An 18,995-nucleotide genomic window follows, 5' to 3' on the forward strand; every position below is an offset into this window, starting at 1 on the left:
TCTTCCTTTTTTCTTTAAGTTTATTTATTTACTGAGAGAGAGAGAGAGGGTACATGAGTGGGGAAGGGCAGAGAGAGGGAGAGAGAGAACCCCAAGCAGGCTCTGCACTGTCAGCGAGGAGCCCTATGTGGGGCTCAAACACACAAACCCCAAGATCATGACCTGAGCTGAAACTAGGGGTCTAGGCTTAACCGACTGAGCCACCCAGACGCCCCCATGGCATTTTTCTGATAGGCAGTTTCCCTCTCAATATTGTCAGTGCTTACGGTCACATGACCAAACGATTTATAAGCTCTCTTGGAAAAGATGTAGGGATTTTAACGGATCACATGTTCAACAAAGGCAAGGAAGGTATGCTGTCCAGGGTAAGAGAAAACCAGTGGCCAATGGTTGGTGCGCACCAGAGGTCTCCGAGGATTTGGAATAAAGAGGCAAAGGGAATTAGCATTCTTACGGGAAGTAGGGGTTTATGGGATGATTGTTGTAGCAGCTGGATGCAAATCAGATCAGAACAAGGAGAGCCTGGGGTGCCTGGGTGGCTCAATCAGTTAACACCGGCTCAGGTCATGCTCTCACAGTTAGTGAGTTCGAGCCCCGCGTCGGGCTCTGTGCTGACAGCTAGGAGCCTGGAGCCTGCTTCGGATTCTGTGTCTCCCTCTCCGCCCCTCCCCCACTCACTCTCTGTCTCTCAAAAATAAATAAACATTAAAAAAAAAAAAAAGAACAAGGAGAGGCTAAGATCACAAACACAGGTTGGGAGTGTTGCAGTTGGGCCTTGGGCGCCTAATTTAAGGTTCAGCCCCACTTACTACCACTGTCACCCTGGGCAAATCACTTAACCCTCTGAGCCTCAGTTTCCCATCTCACGGGAGCCTCTATAGGGATTCCATGAGACAAGGTAAGAAAAAGTCCTTAGCCGACTGTGAACCCCACCCGGATTTTAGGTATGAGATACTGCTTATTATCGTCATTACCGTCAGGAAGGTGTTGAATTTATCCCGAGCTTTGCTTTTGCTGGAGAAACACATGCAGTCTGGTGGGCTAACAGTTATTGTCATTTATCAACTCCTCCTTTCAAGGACAGAGATGACAAATGGAACGCTGCACCACGGTTACTTGTACAGATAAAATATGCTCTAAAAATTGATAGGATGCACACCCACCATTCTCCTCGTGGCCGGCCACCAATGTGTCAACTGTCACCAAGTGATAACAGCCCACAGCCGCCAGAGGCTAGATATTGATTTGTCCTGTAGTCACCAGCTACTGAAGTTGTGCACACACGCATGTGCACACACACACGCAGAGACAGCACCTGAAAGCTGACGGCCAAGTGAATTAAGTACGGTTCTCTCAGAAAAAGTATTTTTGTTTGTGAGGCCAAGAGGTTTTCATCCATTAATAAGAAGTAGTTCTTAAATAAAACCTGATTAAATTGCTTATAAGGAGACAGAACCACCCCAACCCCACAGAATAGAAAATCTCATACAGAAAAGAAAATCTAGATTGAAAGAAAATTCTTTCTCATACAGAAAAGAAAATCTAGATCGGCACTGATCATATGGCTTTTCTCAAGTCCTTACGTGCCATGAGCAAGCTAACTTCCAGAGGTAGGACAGGTAAGCCATCCACCGGATGGTAAAGATACCAAGAAACAAACATTATATCCTCTGCACATCCAGTTGTACATACCTTTCAAGGTTGCCCGTTGTTTTTAATTATGCTGTCCAACTTTCCTCCATTAGAGTGGATAATGGAACATGAACTGTATCTGGCAAGATCTATGGTCTAGGAGCAGGCCAGGTCCTAGCAAAATGATGAAGTAGGAAAAGTTATATCTTTAATATCTTGGATCTCTCTTTTGGACGTCTTCCTTCCCTCACTACCCAACCCTCCCTAACCCCCTGTGATCTCTCTTTCAGATATCCTATCTCCAATGATATCCCACAATCAAGATCATTCTCATCTGATCCTGAGTTATCCACATTAATATATCCTGTACTGTATTCCCTAAAGGACATGGCCTCTGCTTGTGAATGTTAAAAAGCATTTCCTTGGTGGTAATTTAAGGCCTGTGGCTAGCCAAAGAGGTTTGCCATACTCTTCAAATCACACTCAAGGTACTGTGCAAGGAAAACAAAATATATCAGAGTGCTTGGGGAACCACAAACAGTCCCATAAGTCAAAGGAATTATTATTGTCACAATTATCTCTCTGCCTGCCTAAAGGGCCAGAGGTGTTTGGGCTGGCTTGTACTGGCATGCAAGGGAAGATGGGGCAAATCTCTTCATCCAGTTCCATGTTCAGTGACGTCATGTTGGTAGCCTAAAATCAACCATGGTGGGAGTATTTACACCATGGCAACTGGCAAATGCTACGATCGGGCCTTCCCTCTGCACCCCCCCAGAGAACCAAGTTACCGGCATTCCCTGCATAACATCAACTGGCCCCCCCATGTCTCTCCTGCCCACTGCACCTACATCGCCTGAGATAGAGGATATGAAACACATTAGTTAAATGAGCACACCCCAAGTCTATACATGTGCACACACATGCATGCGGGCACACACACAGACACACACACGTACTCACGCACCTCAATCTGAGTTAACGTGAAAGATATGTACAAAAACAGACTGCAGCAATAAAGGACAATTTTATTTTCTATTTCACAATATTTAGTTGGTTTGCTGCCAAAGGCCTAGAATTCCTGGAAAAGCAAGTATTAACAACTGTCACGATAAGAAGCTATTTAAGTATTGCAGAAAGGCATATTATGGTACTTTTCACTTTTAATAACCTCTTAGGAAAAAAGCTAAGTTTTGAAATTGCAAGTTGTCCAAACAAGTCCTGTTAAGCTCTCCAGTTGTACCAATAAGGTTAATGGACACCCTGCCTAACCTTCTCCCACTCCCACCTCCAAATTGACAATCAATGCCTCTCTTCTCCACCCCTCACATTCCGGCCACTCTTCAGTTGAGCCCCAAAGAAAACATTCTGTGAAAGGTCGCCAATGACCTTCCAAATGGCAATATCCAAGCCATTTCTCAGTCCTTCTATTCCCTCTGTGACATCTGGCACTGCTATCCGTCGGGCTTGGCCTCATCCTGGCTATGCCTACTTCCTGCGGACGCATGGGACACATATGTATTGCGTAAATGAACACCTATTCCATAGCCACACATACACACAAGTGCACGCGCACACACACACACATATCAGCACACCCATGTCCCTCCCTAAGGACACACTCCTTAGGGCCCACCCACCGGTAGACTCCCCCTGCCTTCTGGCACCACATCAGACTCTCTTTACTGCGATGCCCCCTCTTTGCCTCTAGGAGGCAAGCTGTGCCTCAGTCCCAACTTGATGTTGAAAAACTCCTTCCTAAAATTCTCCCCTCTCCTTAACTGCTATGAGCTGCTCACCTACAGTCCAGGGTATAGACCGACCTCTCCCCTGTGTCTTCCTCTTAAAGGCACAGTTTTGGGCTTTCTGTAGTCTCTCTTCCAAAGTTTTCTCATGGAATCCCATGGTGTTGACTTTCATCTCAACACGTGCATAATTCCCAAGTGCAAATGTGGAGACCTGAATTAAATATTTGTAGGTTCTACAGACACCAAAACCTCAGTAAGTCCTACACCACACTTTTTATCTTCTCCCTCAAATGCACTGCACTCCCTGTTAAAAGCACCCACAGTTCTTACTTGCTCCAGTGAAAATTCTCGGAGGCACCTGCGATTCCCGTCTCTGCCTCCCGCAACTCCATTCCTTCCCTAACTTCTGTCCATTCAAGCTCGGAGAGCTTTCTGCACTTGATTCTCTGCATTGCCACAACCTGCTGCCATAGGTGGAGCGTTTCTCAGGTGAGCCATCGCAATGAATTACTAACTGACCACCCCACATGGAGACTTTCTTCCTCAGTTCACCTGCCATACTTTGTTAGACTGGTCTTTCTGATGTCACTCTTTGGTATTTCCCATTGCGACATGCAAAACAGCCATGTCTGCCTAAAGTGATTAGCAGCCTGCCTACATCAGAGTCACCTGGGAAGGGGGCGCCTAGGTGGCTCAGTCGGTTGAGCATCTCGACTCCTGACTTCAGCTCAGGTCATGATCTCACAGTTTGTGAGTTCAAGCCCTGCATCAGGCTCTGTGCTGACAGTGCAGAGCCTGCCTGAGATTCTCTCTCTCTCCCTCTCTCTCTGCCCCGCCCCCACGGGCACTCGCGCGCTCTCTCTCTCTCTCTCTCTCAAGATAAATAAACTTGAAAAAAAAAGAATCACCTGGGAAGCTGGCTCGTAATAAAGATTCTTGAACCCCACTTCAAACCCACCGAATCAAATCAGTGGGTCCCAGAAAGCTGTATATTCAGCCAGCTCCATGGATGAGCCTTGAACCCAATTAAGTCGGAGAGCCACTGGCTTGCAGCTTCCTCCATAGGACATATAAGGACCCTCACCATCCAGTTCCTGCCCACCTTTTCATCTTTATTTTCACCAGCCCCTCCTTTATTTTCACCATCCCCTTATTCAGGCTGTTCCTTCTGCCTGGAATGTCCTCTGCCCTTTTGCTGGCAAATCCCACTCGCATTTAACCCTACGTTCACCTCTGCCATGGCGTCTGTGATGTGCTGCTTATGACCAATTCCTAGCTCCTCAGGAATTGCTCCTTCCTGATTATACCTTTATGACAGGGTATAATCTCACTGCATTAAAGTGACATTTTAGGGGTGCCTGGGTGGGTCAGTCGATTGAGTGACTTCAGCTCAGGTCAGGATCTCACAGTTCGTGGGTTTGAGCCCCACATCTGGCTTTGCACTGACTGCACAGAGCCTGCTTCATATTCTGTGTCTCCCTCTCTCTCTCTGCCCCTCACCCACTCTCTCTCTCTCTCTCTCAAACATAAATGAACATTTTTTAAAAAGTAACATTTTAGTACCGATTTCCTTGTTAGACCAAGTACTTCTTAAAGGCAGGAACCAGATTTTACTTATCTTTTACCCCCAGTTTCTGACACATGGTAAGTACTACTCAGTAAAATGAGTTTTGAATAAATGACTGAATAAATAAATCTTGCCTTCCACCACCACAATACAAACATCAGACCCTGCAGACAGCTGCATTTAGGGGGGGAAAAAACCACTTAAATCTAACCATAATGGTTCTGACAGATCCCTGATGAGCCTGAAAGTGTTATACAAGCCATCAGACCAAGAGGATGCCAAGTTTGTTCCTGAAATCCAGAGGATATCACAAGGAGATAGTTATATCTGGATCATTCCACCAATCAAGGGCATGGACATAGATTTAGCCAGTTTGTGTAATAGAGCCAATCAAAAAAAGGGCAATGGCCAGGACCTAATTACCAGACAAGTGAGTAAGTAAAGATATGTCTTAGGGGTGCCTGGGTGCTGAGTCGGCTAAGGGTCTGACTTTGGCTCAGATCATGATCTCATGGTTGGTGAGTTCGAGCCCCGAGTCAGGCTCTGTGCTGACAGCTCAGAGCCTGGAACCTGCTTCAGATTCTCTCTCTCTCCCTAGCTCTGCCCCTCCCTCATGTGCTCTCTCTCTCTCCCTCTCTCTCTCTCAAACTAAATAAATAAACTTAAAAAAAGATGTTTTTAAAAAGTGGATGGCAGGAACATGGCAAGGACACCAAAAAAACAAACAAACAAACAAACAAAAAACCCCAAAAACCCCAATGCTCTAAATGGGCCTGTCATCCATCCAACAATTGATGGCAGTGTTTGAATAACCCCCAAGTTCATGGATTTGTCCCATCCTGGGGATAAGACCAGAGGGGATATGGAGGAAAAAGTCACATGATTTCTCCTTTCCAGGAGTTTCCAGGCTAGATAGAATACCTAAATGTTGCACACGGCAATAACCCAAGAATAAAAACAAAGTAGCAGGGTGGAAACTGCAAATCCAGCTAATATGAAAACAAAGGCCAGAGCTACAGAGGGAATATGGGGGAAAGGAAGAGGTCAGATTTATTTGAATTCACAGAACGCTGGCCCTGGAAAGGGCCAGGGAGACCAGCTAATGCAGTGCTCTCATTTTACAAATGAAAACGAAATGCAGACTGAACTGACTTTTTTCCAAAACTATTCAAAATAATTTATCCACCCAGGAAAGCTTCCAGGTAAAAGTGAGACAAGCCTGGAAAAAGAGAAGGAGAGCTTTTTTCACAGGGCTACTCGGGAGGAGGAAGTAACAGGTAGGCAGCAAGAAAGAAAGGGGCTTTGAAGAAGGACAAGAGACAAATGGGCAGGTCATGGGAGACAAGAGCAAAGTGTCCTGGGCTGAAGGAGAGAAGCAGTAAGAGGTGAATGTGAGTGTCAGGTGGGAGGCAGGACCAGCCCCTACGAACGGTAAGTCTGGGTCAGGGGACCCGACACGCACACGACTGTCCTGTGCGATCAGTTCCTGTGCTATGAGAATCCATCCCCATTGGGTTATAAATTGTTGGAGCTGCAAGCACCTTGGACGACGACCAGTGAACTCATCTCACAGAGAATGAGTCCAAGTTAAGAAGAAGGACATTTGGAGACATGCTGATTCTGGTTGCAAAATCCACCTCTGTGTCTTTGAGCCGTTTATTTGAGCCTCCATTTGGTTTCCTATATGATGCAGAAATACTCATCCCAGAGTCCTTGTAAGGACTAGGTTATTATGTATCCCTAGCACTTGGCCCAGTGCTGTCCCCATGAAAGGAGCTCAGTGAAAGCTCCTTCCTCCCCGCTTTGCACTTAGAGTAGAACTGACTTGCCCAAGGTCACACAGCGGGTGGGGAACAGACCTGGAGCAGGAACCCTGTGCTCAGACTTGAAAGCTCCTGTCCTAAAGCAGGCTACCCCTCCCCGGCCAGGCTTCCAGTCAAAGTACTAGAACCCTTTGGAAGAAGGTAGTTCTGGAATTTCCATAGGAGATTCTGAGAATTCGCAAGGAGAACTTCCATTTTCCTTTCTTTCTGCAGTTTGTCTCTAGTGGGGTTCCAGCCTTGGCGAGGGAACCCATCCCAAACAAACCAAAAATAATGAAGACAGCAGATCAGAGGCAGGTCCTCCATGAAAGTATGTCAGCGGGGACAGAGGAGGAAAGTTTTTGTTGGGGTTTTGGTTTTTGGTTTTTGGTTTTGTGCCAAATGCAAAAGTTATTTTGACTCCATGATTTCCTAGGGATTTTAATAATAATGGTCTGGATTACTAACACAATCCACATCTCAATATGCTTAATATTTTTCACAACTTGAGGACCGGGAACAAACTATTCAGAGCCAATCACCCTTGGCCAGGCAAAGGTGCAAGGTAGACACAGAGACTGCTGAGCTCTAGGGTAATGTTGGTAAAATGTATCAACGCTATAGGAAGATCTGGCTTTCGTCAGATACGCTTTGGGGTATTCGGGCCTGGGCACTTAAGTTTAGACAGCATGTAAACAAGCAAACTTCCAAATAAAAATTTTAATTGGGGCACTTGAGTGGCTCAGTTGGGTAGGTGCCTGGCTCTTGATTTCAGCTCAGTTCGTGTTCTCACAGTTCATGAGTTTGAGCCCCACGTTGGGCTCTGCACTGACAGCATGGAGACTGCTTGGGATTCTCTCTCCGCCCGCCCACCCCCTCTCAAAATAAATATTTTTAAAGAAATAAAATAAGACGACATGACAGTTTAATAGGTACAGCTAATACTTTTATCAATGACCTGGGACAGTGCCATATTTTTTAAATAATGTGCTGCAGTCTGTTCCAATCGATTAAGCATTTCGCATGCTCCAGGGAACATGCTGGCATTAGCACATGACAGAGGTGAATAAGATAGGTCCCAGAGCACCTGGGGGGCTCAGTCAGTTAAGCATCCAACCCTTGATTTAGGCTCAGGTCATGATCTCACTGTTTGTGACATCAAGCCCCACACCAGGCTCCTCACTGAGAGTGAAGCCTGCTTGGGATTCTCGATTTCCCTCTCTCTCTGCCCCTCCCCCACTCACCCTCTCTGCCTCTCTCAAAATAAATTTTAAAAACTTTAAAAAAATAGGTAAATAAATAAAAACCTGAAATCATTAGGATAGTGTGATCACTTTATCACACCTGTAATTGATCCTAATCCTACGTCTGTTTTGAGTGCCTCCAGGTCAGCAAAGCATGGAAACTAACTTCAAGTCAAGCAATGATACATTCAAGACAACCGAACAATTTTACTCTCTGGATCCTTGGCCGACGGACACAGGGATACTCGTCAAGTCGAGTGTCTGTCCTATATTCCACCGAGTCCTGCTGCATCCATGTGGCATGCTCCCACGCCGGTGAACCCTCTTGAAAATAAGGGAAGAGGAGTTCTAGCGGTCGGGAGGGACAGCCCCAGTCTCGCAACGGCTAAGGACGCCTTCCATAGCCAGGCAAGAGACCAGAGCCAAGGGAGGCCCACCTGGGAGCCAGCATGACCTTAGCTTCGCCACACAAGAAAACCCCAGCGTGCTATGCCAAGCAGTGGGCAGAGTGAGGGAGAAGGGTTCAGTGTGGGAGGTGATATTTGTGCCGAAGCAACATTTTAAACACCTCCACCCTGTATGGACAAGACAGCCAACACTTTCACATAAGTAGCACCCCCTCCCCAGTAAGTCCAATATGAGCTGACTTACTCCTGCGACCCTGGCACTCCATGCTTTCTCCTCCACCCCCCTATGCCATGGATGCATTTGCACACACATGCTCTCCCCACAGCTCCAGCCTTGCTGCTCTTATCGTCTCTGGGACGTTCCAACTTCAGCGCCTTCTCCTTTAGGCTTTGCCTCTTTTTCTTTTCTCTGACTCAACACATATGCAGATAACCTGTAGGCCAGGTCCTTCTTGGTTTTATCCAGTCCCTAAGATTCTAGGCCTATTCGTTCTTTATACTGCCCAGATCTTGGGGACAGACCCATTTTCAAGGATCATGGAATCCCTTGTGTACCTAGTGGACACGTAACCTGTCATCAGGGTACATTACAGCATTTCCTGATGCCTATCTCGGCCCATTGCCCCCCAACCAGATGTGTATGTGTATGTGTGTGCATACATGCATGTGTGTGTGTGTGTGTGTGTGTGTGTGTGTGTGTGTGTGTGTGTCTGTGTGTGTCTGTGTGTGTCTGTCTGGGGGTGAATCTCAGGGGGTTGAACTGATTATGTCCCTTAGTTCATGACACATTGTCCTCAATTTGGGTCAACCTTCATTTACTTCACTATTCCTTTTTATTTCTGTTCTCCATTACCACCCCTCCATATGCAATCATATCTGTGTGTTTAGTGTTTACCTTTTTATTTGTAAGTGTCCTTGTAAAAACATATTGCTATTTTGTGCATCTGTTTTTAAGTCATGTCAATGGTACTGTGTTATATAAATTTCATTTTTTTTCACTCGGCACTATGCTGTTAAGATGCATGTATGTTGGGGCACCGGGGTGGCTCAGTCGGTTGAGCCTCCGACTTTGGCTCAGGTCATGATCTCATGGTTTGTGGGCTCAAGCCCTGAGTCAGGCTCTGTGCTGATAGCTCAGAGCCTGGAGCCTGCTTCGGATTCTCTGTCTCCTTCTCTCTCTGCCCCTTGTGCTCTGTCTCTCTCTGTCTCTCAAAAATAAATAAATGTAAAAAAAAAATTCTTTTAAGAGGCATGTATGTTGTCCTGTGCACTTCTAACTCTATCCTGGTAGGTTTCAAGGAACACTGGAGCTGGACAGAAGAAGCGGAGAAGGAGAATTCTATTCTAGAACTACTGCAGTGGGAGAAGAGAAACCTCAGAACAGAGCTGGGCTCCAGTCCAAACACAACAAGGACAAGTGGGGACTCCTATCCAAGGAGCAGGGTGGAGTCAGGGGATGGAAAATCCCTAAGAGGAAACATCAGAGACAAGGGGATTCTGCTTAAGCCAACTTGATGGGATTCTTGCTGAAGGCAGGCAGGGTGATAAGATACTGCCAGTGAGGGAAGACAAATTTGATCAGATATTGAGGGTAGGGGACCAAGTGGGCCAAAGACAGGGGCGGGGAGTGGGGCTTGGGAGTTTAGAGAAGCCTGACTTGAGTTAGGTCCAGGAGAGTCATGTCATAAGCTGCAACATGCCTACACTGCCTGATGCCCTTCGGCCCTCCCATCCTACACTCCCACCCCCAATGTTGTGATAAATGTCATGACATGTATTTCTATATGGATCTGGGTGAGATTTTCTTTAGGGACATATTCCCAGGAATGAAACTAGGTCCTATGAGATAGATGATATGGAGATACAGAGATGTATAGATATAGATGATATAGACGTTATAAATGATACAGATGATAGACATGATGGACATAATAGATAGATATAGATACAGATATAGATATAGGCATAGATGTATAGATGTAGATATGTAGGTATAAATGTATTGGTGCAGATATGCAAATGTAGATGAGTAGGTATGGGTAGATATAGGCTGCAAATATAGAGATATATTTAATTTACACACTTATTTTGATGAAGAACATGCTACATCAGACCGAACCAACCCCTGCTACCTCCACACCCCTCACAAATTTCTAGTGTTGCATTTGCCAGAGCACCCAGAATGGAAGGGGCCCCTGCTCACACATCTCATACTCAAATCATAACCAGATTTCAAAGTTAAAATAACAACTTCTCTACAAAGTTTCCCTTGAGCCACCACCCCCCCTCCACACACACACACACACCCTACCGGCTAAAAACATTGTCCGAACTCTCAGTACTTGGTCCCTGAGGTCTGACAACCCGAAACTTTTTCAGGACACCAATCTCCATGACACAAGTTTCCAACCCCCCTCCACACCTCTGAATGCCTGAGCCAGGATTCCGGTCACTTGGTGGTTAGAAACATGGGCTTTGAGGTCCAACAGAACTGAGGTTGCTTCTCTGCTCTCATTTACAAGTTGTGTGGACTTTAGGCAACGTAGTTAAACTCTTAGCCTTAGCTTCCCCCTGTTGATGCTGCTTGTCTTAAAGGTTTATGGAAGAACTAAGTGAAAAGTTGGAAATAAAACACTTAGCCCAGTGCCTAACACGTAATCCAAGCTAGGTAAATGGTAGTTACCATCACAACTGTTGTTCTCATCATTATCGAGTGCCCGCACATAACGTGGCACAGCCCCTTACACAGTGGACACTCAGTAATGTTCAGTGTATAAACGAGCCTCAGAAAAGCCAACCACCTTGCCCAAGGCCATCCGGCTGGTGTCAAGGCAGCACTTGAACCCAAGCCTTCTCTATGGCTTGCTGGGACTTTGGGGGGAAAAATAGCTATTTATAAGGCTTAAACAGCAAGACAAGAGGGACTGTGGGAATTTTCCCATCACTTTAATTAGAGAAGTAGGAATCACATGGACAGTAAGGGGCTGTGTCAGCCCTCTATCTCCTGACACCCCCTCTTGGTGGTGGAGGTGGTGGTGGTGAGAAAATTCTATAAGACAAAATACACATAAAGTACTTGAATCTGTGTCAATACATACCAAGTATATGAATTTCTGTGGTTATTATCACTCCCTGGGCCCACAGGCACTGAGTTTTGGTGTCTTCCCACGTAAAGCAATCACCTCTTCAGCCTAAAGAAAACCTCAATTTGAATAACTTTCCAACCCCTTCCAAATGAGACCATTCAGATTCAGTAAAACACAATCTTTGTGACCCAAAGAACTTTTGGAAGTTCATTACAATGTTCCAAAGTCTTCATGAACTGATATCAAATGGCTTTTTGCAATCAGTATTTTCATGCTCCGGAGTGGAAGAATTGCAATCAAGATTAAACACACTCTGTTTAAAGAGAGAGAGAGAGAGAGAGAGAGAGAGAGAGAGAGAGAGAGAGAGAGAGAGAGAAAGAAAGAAAGAAAGAAAGAAAGAAAGAAAGAAAGAAAGAAAGAAAGAAAGAAGGAAGGAAGGAAGGAAGGAAGGAAGAAAGAAAGGAGGGAGGGAGGGAGGGAGGGAGGGAGGAAGGAAGGAAAGAAATCTGTCTAACTGAATAGGAAGAACAGAGGAGTCAAAGAACATGCATGGGAGTGACCAGGTTCTGCTTCCAAGAAAGGTCCAGCACGCTGGTCAATTCACTGTCCACAGGCCCTGGGCTAAGGGAGAGGCTCCCGGAGACCAGACAGGACCAAGCAGTTTATTTACCCAGAATCACCAGATCATGGATTGCAGTCAAGAAAGGAAGAGAAGTATAATATTCACAGGAAGTTTGAAAGAGGTATGAATAAAAGCGTGTCTCCAAAATCAAAAGTCTAGGTGACCAGGAGTGTGTTGCCACACAAGGCTCAGTGAGGGTCAAGTGATTTGGGAGGAAAGGCCCTGAATGGAGCCCAACAACTGAGGACTACTCTTGAGTGAAAGAAGGCCTACAAGAGAAGCTGGGAACATTTGTACCAACTTCAAGCTCTTCTCAAATCCTTGGAAATACAGGCTCTGTTTTCTTGTGGTGGCCAAGATCCCAAAAACTATCCATCCAGAGCGCCGAAGCCTAGCTAGGAGATATGAACAAGTGACAATGAAGGGGATGCTCAGTGTCCCACTGAGTCGCACAAGGTCAGGACTGTGTTTGACTTGAGAGCGTGGAGCTTCTTGGGGTCCCTACGTCCTGCAGGGTGAGGGCAACAATGACCTGAATTAGTTCACAGCAAGGGCCGGGGAGATGTTCCAGTTGAGGCGGATTGGCTGAAAAGGGGGAAGGTAGAGCATTGCCAGGCAGGCAGGCAGGCAGCACAGATCTAAGAACAGTGAGCTGGTGAATTCCAGTCATGAGAAAACAGATCAGAAGCTGTCTATTCCTTGTGCTGTGTTGTTGCAGTTGCCACGGGAGACCCACCAGGACCCACAGGTTCAGGCCACGGCCTCAAGGACATTTTAGCTTCCCCAGCAAAGTCTGCCCCCCAACCATAGCAGATAGACCTGCCTGGACTGACAGAGACCCAAACTGTAACAAAGGCCTATTTTGCATGGGATGGCAAGGCCAGGCCTGGGAGAAGGAGCTCTGAAGAGCTCCATGAAACTGTGCTCATTCTTGCAAAGGCAAACCCTACTATAATGGGGAGTCCTCACTGGTGCCCTCCCCACTTCTTGTGAGCTGTCACCACCCACTGCAGATGGACCCACTCGCCAGGCGGCGTGGGTCCCGGGCACCAGGGGGCGTGAACAAAGAATCCTGTTTCTCTGCTCCTTTGCCCCATGAATGCCCCGCGAATTTTTGTCTCAGAGGCTCCATTCAGGCAGAACCCTCCAGACCCACCTCCCACGGGGGTGGCATTACCAGCCCATCCATCTTAACACAATGCCTGAAGTCGGGGCACAGAAGGACTTAGATTGCACTTGAGCATCAAGCAATCGATCCAATCGTTGGTGATAAATCCAATTCAGGCATCTTAATGACTGAGAGCAGTTAAAGATACCCAGTGGCATTGCCTAGTCATGGTTATTTTAGTCCCGACTGCCTGCATTTGTGTTCAAGGTGGGGGAGATTCTGGGTCCCACGGCTGACCTATAAGCAGAAAAAAAAAAAAATTTTAACACCAACGGTGGCATTTTGCTCTGTTCCCCAGGTAAATGTTCATCACAGCCTCTTGCTGCCCTCAGACTTTTTGCCTAGATTGGGAGAGTGGTATCCAAAGTAAATAATGAATTTGCCTCGAGCTGGATCAGGAGGCCGGGCTATGATTTACTGGGTAAAATGTGGGTGACCCTTCTGAAAAAACATCAATGCCAGGTATTCTTAGCCTCTATGAAGACCATTGGGAGCTTCATGCCAGATCTGACCCCACTAGACCCCTTATGCCCCCATCTGCCTGCTTTGTTCATCCAAAGGATTCAATGATGCCCAGTGAGTTGTAAGTGGAAGGTTGGGGGGAGGAGGAAGTCATCTCACCATAATGGCAGGTGCTTCGGTGATGGCTGCTTCTGCACCAAACGATGACATCACCATCATCCGGGGAGTGAAAGAAAGCACAGCTTCCTCCCTCATCACAGGAACTGTAGCTAACGCACATGCCCAAAGTCCCACTTTCCTCTGGTTCTGGTTCTCATTCCCCCCACAAAGGGCAGGGTTGTGACCTGCTCTAATCCAGAGCTGATGAGAGGGATGGAGACACCATCCCTCGTAAGCCCACACCCACCCACCCCCAAGAAGAAGGTATGAAGCCCAGGGAGGGGCTGGCACATGGGATTCACTGCAGACCCACACCTTATTTGCAAGAAACAGGACAATGTGAAGTGAATGTGGACAGGAATAGATCCAGAAACGCCCCAGCCCTGGGAGGCTGGAATCACCAGCAAGGAAGATCGGCCACACACCTGAATGGGAGGATCGTACATATGGTCCAGGAAATATGTTAAAGCACCTAATCCAGAGGATCGGGGATGCACCACCTGGGCAGAATCTGCTACAGTCCCGTCCTGCCTTTTGGTCCTCACTGACCCCAAGCAAGGCACACAGAGTCTGAGCCTTGGTCTCCTCATCTGGAAAACGGGATCCCCTCATTGAGTTATTTGTGAAGTGTTTACGCACTGCCTCCTGGGTGTCACGCATTGGTTATCCGCACACAGCCAGAAGAGACAAAGTCCCAGCCCACCAGTGGCCCACGGTCTACTGGGGAAGTAGATAATAAAGAAAACACATAGATCTGTGTCCGGTAGTGCTATGTTCTCTGAAGAAAGATAAAGCAGTGGTCAGAGTGACTCTCTACAGAGTGTTTCAAGAAGACCTCTCCAAGGGTGCTACATGGCTATGCAGGGCAAACGCGCTTCAGGGAGAAGGGAAGTCCAGACGCACAGGCACTGAAGACAGAAATGAGGTTGACCGGCTCAGGAATTGAAAGATCAGTAACGCCTTCTTCACTAGGCTGTCCTAGAGGTTGAGTGAGGTTATCAGCGGCATCACACCCTATGAAAATACGCACGATTTCACTTTTGGCAGCAGCTTGGGCTGACAACTCAAGCCGAGTGCGGAGGAAAGAGAAGACTTCAGAACACGGGCTACAGCCTTCAGAATATCCAGATAAGGTGGGAAACCTGGCATGAAGAGGTTGGGACGTGATCAGTAACACCCCCCATTCCGGTCGAGGCTCTGCTACCTCCAGAGATGCGACCTCAGGTAAGTCACAAATTATCTGGATCTCAGTCTGCTCATCTAATAAAATGGAGTGACCACACATACCTTAGGTAATAATGATAACCTTCACAGATTCGTACGCTATTTTGCACTGGAACTATTCACATAGTTCACTCAGTCCTCACAACGGTACCATGAGCTACGTCTCAACTTATAGGTATTTTGAGGCTCCGAACAATGAAGCAAATTTCCCCAGGACGCACCGATGTCTAAAAGGGAAAACAGAATAGTTAAGCTTTATATCCACCCCCACCTCCCAGCAGATCTTGATGCCCAGGCTTTCACGGGCTATGGTTGGAAAACCACTCGTCTGGTTTGATCCTTCATTTGCCACAAAAAAACTGGAGCCCAGGGACACGGTTGCTACAACAGAGCTCCAGAGGTTCCAGAAAAGGAAGGAACAGAGGGAGAAACAAGTTGAATTGGTCGCATGATGCGCAAGCAAGAAGAAAGGTTAAAAACCACCCTCCCAGGCTTTCCCACTCACGGGGAAGAATGGAGAGACAAAATGTGTCCAAAGAGCAGAGCTGGGGAGGGTGAGCCATGTGAGGGGGTGAACTCGGCGCCTGCCACCTTGCTCCGTCTACCACATTGAAAACATCTTGGTGGGGAGTCGTCCCACTCGAGATCATCGGGCTGGTGGATCTCGATGCAAGGCCAGGCTGAGGAGGAGAGTTCACAGTGAACAAGTAAATGTGTGCCGTTTGTAACCAGGATTTGCCTGCATAGAGCTCTGTGCTGTTTACAAAGCACTTTCACGATCTCATCTGCATTCAGAGGCTTGCTGGGCAGGGTGCCCTGGGCAGGGATGATGCTGCCCTGGAGTAATGTCAAACGTAGTCTGTGAAAGATGCAGTGCACATCCTCAGCAACACCCCAGAACAAGGAATCTGGGCCAGACAGGGTGGGCTTGGGAACACTCACCTGGCTGCAGTGAGGATCCAGTGACTGTGTCCCCTAATTGCCCACCCTTATTCTTGCAGTCCGAGGCTTAGTCCTGGACACCTCCAGCCAGCCTGTTCAAACCTCTGCCCTCTGGGTTTGAACAACAGCGAATTTTATAATCCAAGGAGTTTGAAGTTAGTTGTGTTGCCCTGAAGGAGGCAGGTAGGTGTAGCCATCGGAGTGGAGGGCAGTCTTGCCATGGGCACTGGGACCACTGTCAGGGTCTGGATAAAGGCCCCACTGACTATGAGAGACAAATTCAGGGCACGACTCCAGCCCCAGCAGGGAACAGAAAAGCAAAGAGATGTCACACTCTACAGACCACAGAGTGGACTGACAGGGAGGAGGGGAGGGGCCAGGCGAAGTATACAGGTGGCCTGCCATCTTGGCTCTTTCTGGCCTCACCCTTGATGCTTCTGCTCTCCTTCCTGCCCTGGACAGGGTAGACTGGGGCCAGGGCCAGGGCCAGGGGGAGCCTGTGGTGTCTCCCTGGAGAGGGCAGGGGCAGCGGCCAGTGGCAGGACAAGAATCACTCAGAACTTGGCTTTTGGTCTCTGCCTGTGAGGTTCTCAGACTCCCCGGGTCCAATCACATGGCACCACTGGCTGCATCTGCAATCTCTTCCAGGTGTCCCTGTGCTGGTCCAAGGGCCTCAACTCTATATCTGAAACATGGCTCTAATTGCTTGACTACTCCACAACATCCTTTCCCTTCCTGCTGCTGATTAATTTTGCTCATTTTCCTCCCTTGGCAACTCAGCTGTTGTAAGAATACTCTGGAGCATTCCATCTGTCTCGGGTTTGTGGTAAATAATAGGTTGGCTCTTCAGACATGGTCATCACCCTCTGATCTCAAGGACCTTCCTTTGAATTCCATTGTGGAGTGGAGAAGTGAGGATTTCTCCCAGGGAAACCACGCCCTGGAGTCAAGGTCAGAGCTGCAAGGCCAGTTTACAAGGGAACAGGTGAACTCCTCCCAGTACTGAGGAGCAAAAGCATCCCCCCCCTTCAGGTGGGCAAATCATGAAGCAAAGGGATCTCAGCCCTGGGTACCCACTAGAATCATCTGGTATGGTTTTTGAAAAACCAGCGTCCAGATCCTATGCCCCTCTTGACCGATTCAATTAGAATGGCTGGGATTTAGGCCTATGTGTTCATACTTAAAAAAAAAAAAATTCTCCAGATAATTTCCAGATAATTATAACAGATAGGTAATTCCACTAATCTCAGCCCATACATTACTTCCTTCCCATCCCTCCATTTATTATTGCACCTTACAATCCCACAGTGCAATACATATGAATGCCACTATCGTGGGATAAAATCAGGTGCTCCTCCATCGCACCTGTGAAGGGGAGGGACTGGGTTTAGTTCTACCATCCTGCACAACACCTAGCATGAGATGGGTATTCAAAGCCTATTGAGTAATTCTATAAGACTGTTATATTATAACTTCATTATCACCCTCTTATTATTTATCATCATGATTTCACAGTTGAGAAAGCTGAAGCCAAGAGAAGTGTCCTTGCCCAAGACTGTACAGCCGGTAAGAACAGAGGCCAGGAGCAGAACTGAGGCCTCTGAGTCTGGCATGATTTCCATAGTCAGCCCTCTTCATCTCATCATTCCTTGCCCAGGCCTGCCCATGGTCTCCCTTCAGGAGACCTGCTCCTGTCCTTCAGGAATATGAAGGTTTATAAGCTCTGGGCCTTAGAGAAGCACTGAGGGCACCGGCCACAGTTAAGGAGCAAGGCTAGAGAGCCCCAGACAGAACAAAGAGCCTTTGTGTCTGGCCTCCGGGCTGAAATTAGATAGGAAAGAAAGCAGAGTGACCAAATCTGGATCATGTACTTAACCATAAATGGTTGTGGATCACAAGGATTATGGCGGTGATGGTAAGAATGAGGCATTGAAGCACCAACCTTCCATGGATAAATCAAGCTCTCTGTTCTGTGTGGTAAGTGGGGTCACCAACAGGCAAGGTTATGAGCAACATCAAAGGAAGCTCCACAGAAGGAGGCTTCTAACTCATGGATCCCCTCATGGGTTCAGTGGTTCCCAATATATGGCTGCTGGACCATAATAGCATCAGTATTACCTGGGAGCTTGTGAGAAATGCACATTCTCCAGCCACCCTAGACCTACTGGTCAGTACTTCTGCTCTGGGGGTGGAGACCAGCAATCTGTGTTTTATCAAGTCTTAAAGCATTATACTGAATGAAATAAAGCAAATACAAAAGACTATGTCATCTATGGCTCCATTTATATGAATTTCTAGAAAAGGCAACTAACTATACCAACAGAAAGAAGATCAGTGGTTTCTTGGGGCCAGGCATGGAGAGGGGAATTAACTCCAAAGACATCCAAAAGATCTTGAGTGAGGAAAGTAGTCCGTATGTTCACTGTTCTGGGGTTTACAAATGGGTATAGGATTCTAAAATTCATCAAATGTACATTTAACATAAGTGAACATGATTGTGTATAAATAATGCATAAGGCATAACACCTAATAGCACAGTAAACATAATGACATAAAAAAATGTAATATTTAAAAAACTGGCCAAATCAGCTCCAGAGGGGAATCTTGATGTGGAAGAAACTGGTGGGGACAAACTGACCAGGACAACCTGTAACCAGGAGCCAAATTCCTAAGCCTGGGCACACATCCTTCTCCTTCCTCCCCAGTTCTGAAAGTTAGTTGAAATATGAATGACAGGAACAAAAGATTTCAAATTTCAATTATGCCAAATCAATGACTATTTGGGGTAGCCCCTGCTGTGTGTGTGTGTGTGTGTGTGTGTGTGTGTGTGTGTGTGTGTGTGAATTCTAGCTATTCATCTTTTCTGAATGATCTCCTCATAAGTCTGTGAGTGGGGGTGGCTTTAATTCAGAATATTTGATTATTAAGTATTATT

The 18,995-nt window shown here is 46.9% G+C and overlaps 1 long non-coding RNA gene across 2 annotated transcripts in view; it reads right to left on the reverse strand.

The window, feature by feature from the left end:
- The window catches only part of LOC132686561 (uncharacterized), a 285,206-nt gene that overhangs the window by 40,007 nt on the left and 226,204 nt on the right, over positions 1-18,995 (reverse strand). For both annotated transcript variants that reach the window (XR_009613761.3, XR_009613760.3), the window contains exon 5: positions 1,693-1,806. This is a non-coding gene — a long non-coding RNA (uncharacterized LOC132686561). The remainder of the gene's footprint in view (positions 1-1,692; positions 1,807-18,995) is intronic.

The sequence above is a fragment of the Panthera onca genome, chromosome F1 (assembly GCF_046562875.1).
Source record: "Panthera onca isolate mPanOnc1 chromosome F1, mPanOnc1 haplotype 2, whole genome shotgun sequence".
In the NCBI taxonomy this organism is placed as follows: Eukaryota; Metazoa; Chordata; class Mammalia; order Carnivora; family Felidae; genus Panthera; species Panthera onca.